Genomic DNA, 6,367 nt, shown 5'->3' on the forward strand with positions numbered 1-6,367 from the left:
TTGAAAAAGATTGACTCAATTTCTTCAAGACTTACAGTCATTGAAAAACATTCAACTTTATTTCATTTATCCAAGTGTTAGGAAGTCTAGGAAACCAGACAGTCTTTTACTTTCTCTACCCCTCCCCCCCCCCACCCCCCCCCCCCATCCCACGCATGGTCATAATGTAATAATGTATCAGTATTTTACGTTTGCCATTACTATAAATGATGATGATGTTGAAGTGCAACATATTTCATTTGTGCAAGATGACTTTCTCTTCCAATTGTTACATTTTTGCTTAATTCTCTGATAATAAAAATCTGTTTTAGGACAATATTATTCATCATTTATTTTTTATTTAATTCAATAAGGTAAGCATTGAAGAAAGGAATATACATGCTACATGGTTTAAAGAGTACAATCTTAAAGTTAAGCAAGTTAAGCAGCACACATGAAAATGAGTTGATTTAAAAAAAAAAAAAAGACCTACCCTCCTAACTTTTTGGGGCAATGTTCCCTGAACCGCACATTTTTTATTTTGGCCTAAATTGCAGTATTTTATCAAATTTACGCGTTTTCGGGTATAACGGGTCGTTTTAAATTCATTTTTCTAATACTGTTTAAAGTTAAAATGTAGCAATTCACCGTAATTCGGTCGAAAATGTGCCTTCGTGGTTTAGTTGAAAGAAGTACCCATAAAATGAACCCTCAAATTTTCAATATATTTTGCAAAGGTTCTGAGCTAAGCGGGCGGGCTACTGGAATTGTTAGGCATCCTTTTGTATTGATCAACTTTTGGTACATTCAATAAAACTATATTTTGCAAAAATAATGCAGTCATTAATGAAATAAATTATACTGTAGTATGGATATAGTATAAAAGACTAATTTTCATCAGTCACTAACAAAATGCAAAGTTGAAAAGAAAAAACTAAATACCTTGAATACAAATGATGCAATTCACTGGATCGTCTTCTTTTAGCCTCTTGGTATATGGTAGTATTTTTATGACTTATTTACAAATGAAGCTGAAATAATTTTCTGATACAAAAAAAAAGACACTACAATTTATAACTCTAATTAAAGGTGTGTCATAAAATACGCCCATCATATATAGCAAATGTGTTTTCAGTTCAATTGTTTATAAGTCAATTTCTAGGAATCTTTGCCCAACTGATTCTGTCGACAGAAAAAAATGCAATAAAGTGCACGGCCTTTTTCTAGTTTCGCCCATCACAGGAAACTTACATTCAACATCAGTTAAATTACACAAAAAGGAAATGTGCAGTTTATGTTTTTGGATATCCTCAAGTTCTTTGGCATTTTGATGTTGAATTTACTGACTTTTTGACAATAGAGAAATTTTTATAAAGTGCACGGCAAAAAAAATTATTTTAGTTAATATTAACAGGTTGCCAGTTACTAACGCATTTTACCCACTTTAATCTGAACCCTTTTCCGCCATATTTGTGGTCATTCAGTTTTTTTCAATTGACGCCTATTGAAATTACAATCATAGATAAATAGAAAACGTCATTTTTTTGGTTGATGATTTGCGTTTCGCGTTTTGTTTAATTAACATGCATTGATTTTGTACATACTTATCTCATGAGTCAAAGCTTTTAACACCGTACATATAACGCATGAAAGATACTACTATGAAAGATTGTATTTTGGCATATTACATAATTTTTTTTCAGACATTCATCCACAGAATCTCATAGAAACCAGTTAACAAGCTTGTTGAACAGTCAAAAAACGTTAACACTAACAGGTGTCCTCGTTTGAGACATCAGCTCATAAGTACGGACAGAATAGATTTAGGTATGTTTGTCAGACTGATTAAAATTATTAGCATATATCGCAATATACAATGGAAAATTGAACTGAAGTCAACATCTGTTGAAACATGATACAGACAATCTTAAATATGAGGAATCTTAAATGAAATAACATTTTTGATAAGTTTTATCAGTAATCAAATGTTAATACTGGTTTATGTTGTATTGACAAGTATCATGCCTGACAGGTATCTTGCTATTTTTGTGGTTGTGTTTTCACATCGCATTTTAGTACAAAGACAGTGTTGTTCATAAAATGTAAGATAATTGACTTAGTACCGATAAGACAATATCACCTTTCAGATTATTTAGTATTCAATTATAGAAAGAATTAAGAATTTTTAAAACGTTTTTTTAACTTCTAGCAGACATACATGTAATCAATTTGGCCAGGTTCGCGCCATTTTCCGTCCGAACAGGTGTTGTATTCTAGCGGTCTTAACATAAAATTTAGCCAGGTGACCCATACATTTTTAGCCATTTTTATGCTCACAATACAATTATCTATACACAAGAAAAACAGGAAAAAAATCTATGAAAGAGTTTTTTCAAAATTTAAAAAAATATTCTTCACTATGGGTATTTTTCATTGAAAAAAGTTCACAAAAGTAAATATGAAACAATATTTTTTTTCATTTGTACCCATTATTGTAAGAATAGAGTATTACAAATATGACTATGATATCAAATAAGTATATAATAAAATCTGTAAAAAGAAATAAAAAAACGTACTGTGCTGTCTTGATGTATATTTTGGTTGGTATTTATAAAAAAAAACAACAGAAAATTATGAAAATGTTGAAAAATCGCTGGCAGTTTCAGCAAAGTGGGTGTGTTCAAAACAATTTTTCACAAAAGCAAGCCTGGTGACCTATTGTTTTTATTTGTTCATTGTTTTCAGCACAAATTTTCCTATCATATATGTGAATTTAAAAAAATTCTATGAGGCCTCACCAAATTAAAAAGTTGTTTATCGGATTTGCCGCTCGTATATTTTCAGAAACACAAAAAAAATATTTTTTTTTGTTTTTGGCTTGCGCTCGCCCCATTGAAAAAAATCAATCCAAACTTTTTTGGTGCGCTACTTTTTACGGACGTAAAAGTGTATAAATGCTTATAATTCCAGTCCCAGATTGTTCTCAAATGGTTTTCAATCAAAATAAATACATACTACGCACACATCGTCTATAATAAATCGTAACACTTATATTTAGTTGCATTAAAGTTATTTCCCCTTTATGCAGTTACGCCATTTTCTTCAAATGTTTACCAAATTACATGGTACAAAAATCGATTTATTTAATTGAAAACTGGATGAAGAAAAACATACTAATTTATTTGATAACATCAATCTACATTATTTTGGGAAGGGTAAATACTTATTGATGCATGTCACTTATCTGTTTTCTGTGTTTTCCTGTCCAAATGATCAGCATTTGCATACGAAAGTTGGTGGGGTAAGGAATTTACATTACAAGTTGTTTTCAGAACAGTTTTGATTTTCAAATTTTCCAATCATTTAGTAGACTAATATTAATGCACGTTAATCTCCATTTCAGACTTTAATTGAGACTTTGTTTCAACAAATTTAATATGTTATGAAAGTTTAAAGTTAGAAAAAGAGCTGTACATAAGACATCATGCTCGACTTTTCTGAATCAGAGCTTTGCCAGTAAAAGGGGCATAATAGTCAGAAGCTATTAAAGTACAGAGCTACTGGTCATTGTATAAAACTTAATTAAAAATATTCCATGTTAAAAAGGGGCATAACTCTGTCTAGATTCAGACTTAAGTGTATTGTTTCTCCTGGTGACTTTGACAGTAAATAACTGTTTTAAGTTTCAAATCAGAAGCTTTAATAGATCTAGTAACACTCGTGAACATAGATATTTGATGTATCAAAAACTTTGTAAAGTCAGCTAAGAATGCTACATTTTCATAGCAGTAAATATTCAAGTCACATATGTATGTGATAAGTATGGTGTAAGGTTATGCATTGTTGTTTATTACATTTTCAAAAGCATACATTATTTGATTACAGTGTACTGTATGACAATGTTATTACCCTTTTTCACGAGTTCGCTTTGACTTCTTATCTTGATCACACGTAATCTTATCTCCAGCGCTCGATATCTCATCTCGAGCCCGCGACTCCTTATTTCGATCGAACGACATCTTATTTCGATTGTTTGTGATAAGTTAAAAAAAAAACATATTAAGTGTGCGTCCTATACATACCACCGTACTTTACCAAAATATAACATTTGATTTAGACAGTTGCCGACAACTTACCTTCACGATACCAAATATACATGTAACAAGATATAACAAGAGCACCGCAATGCGGAGCAATATACACCCGAAGGTATGACATTTAACCCCCAAGAGTGACATTGACCTTGAGGCTAGTCATCCAAACATGCGTTTTGCACGTCGCCTTGATGTGGGTGAGCATTTGTGCCAAGTTTCTTTAACATCCGTCAAGCAGTTCAAGTGTTACAGACCGGACACGAAACAATGTCATATGACCTTTGACTCCTAAGTGTGACCTTGACCTTGAAGCAAACCATCCAAAATTTGCACTCTGTGCGTCGTGTAGATATGCTGAACATTTTTGTTCGAAATTCTTCAAGCGTTTCAAGAGTTACTGAGTGGATACACAATTGCTAACGGACGGACGGACGGACGGACGAACGGACACCGGAGTCATAACATAAAACGTCCCTTCGGGCGTATAAAAAGCAAGTGACTTCTATCAAATATATAGGCTAAACTAGCCCAAAATCTGTTTCATTTCAGTAAAAACTGCTACAAAATATATTTTTGTAATGGGAAAATGTAAGATATATGCGACATTAAAATGCCTTGCCACCAACAGATCGAACCCCGATAGGTTGAAAGACATTCAATCGTAATTTGATGCACGTGCGAGAAATGTGAACTGCACGATCTTGTTTAGCCAGTTCATGTAAAGGGGTGCACAAGAGAGACTTAAACCTGTCCGTGTCACTTATTATATACTCGCAGCCAGTTAACCTTAATAGTGTTACGGTGTTTTGTACCAGTGTAGCTATAGAAAACGAAGATTTTCTAGTAATCAGGCATGGGTTCTACTTCTTTGTTGGAGGTTTACATTTAAAGTCATAAGACGACTAGCCAGCTCCAATGACGGAGGAAGATCCTATGTATCCCTCTGTACATTATTTCAGGTACGAGTGGGCAGTTTGATACTTTTCTTTTACTTTTAGTTTTTTAAAATTGTCTGGCTTAGTCTCATTCTCCCTGCCCACATTATCCTCCTTTCTCCGCCACCCCACCCCCACACATTAACCGTCTCATTCTCCCTCTTCAAAAAATGTAAATATGTTATCTATCAATTGTCTTGGTATTTGTGTCTTAGATTTCTGTGTCATCATTCACCCCGTTCCCCATCAATACCCAGCCCCGACAAACACACAACACCATTACCAAATCGTATTTAGTTAGTAGAAACTTCAAAATATTTCTGTTCTAGAACACTGGCCCTATTACAAAATAATTTCATAGATATTTTTCTTTCGTGACTGTTTAAGTAAGGTGTGGAACTCAGTTGAGCGATCTAGGGCCAAGGCCCTCTTTTTTCTATACGTAACAGCACTTGTTATTAAGATAATTATTTGTACAACATAAAAATGTTGATTCTTCTTCCCTCGAAAAAGTATACAAGAACTATGAGTATGACTTCCGTCAGGCATAAAGCTAACACAACATTATTTTATGATTGAAGATTCACGTTAATTACGTAAAATAAAATTTTGAAATAAACACAAGGAATTGTTTATAATATGGCGTAGTGTCAAATAGAAAGTGCGAAATTTAGCGTTGGTATTGCGACATACAACGGTGGGCAAATTTTTGCGACATTTAACGTTAAAGGTGCGACATTTAGCGGCAGATGATTTTGCGACATTTAACGGTGGTTGCGACATTTAACGTCAACCTTGCGACATTTAACGGTGGTTGCGACATTTAGCGGTGTTGCAACATTTAACGGTGCCACAGACATAACAAAATCCAGTAAGGAGTAACGTAAATTACTGACTTTGAAATGTGCGGTTCCCTTTTTTTTAATATTGAAATTTAGAAGTTGAACTTTCAAGAATATTTTTATAGGTTATTAGCTTTGTATCGGAAAATATGCACGAGTTCTTCAGCGGAAATATTGCGCGACTTTAGGAGCGCAATATTCTTCCGCTGAAGAACGAGTGCATATTTCCTGATGCAAAGATAATAACCTTTTTATTACATGCGCATCTACACGTATAAATATAATGTAAATATCATAAATATGTTCAATAGCCTGAATAGGATTGACAATACTGAACTAATTAGAAAAAAATAGTGCAACAACACACACTGAATTACGTCACGCACCCGATATGAAATTCAGGCGTCAGTGTATGGAAAAATATTGACGTTTCCGGTACCAGTGTAACTTAACGGAGAATAGTAACGAGTATGTAATAAAACAATAATATTACCTCTTGTACTGAGGGAGTACTTTC

Source organism: Mercenaria mercenaria, chromosome 10, assembly GCF_021730395.1.
Source record: "Mercenaria mercenaria strain notata chromosome 10, MADL_Memer_1, whole genome shotgun sequence".
NCBI classification, from domain to species: domain Eukaryota; kingdom Metazoa; phylum Mollusca; class Bivalvia; order Venerida; family Veneridae; genus Mercenaria; species Mercenaria mercenaria.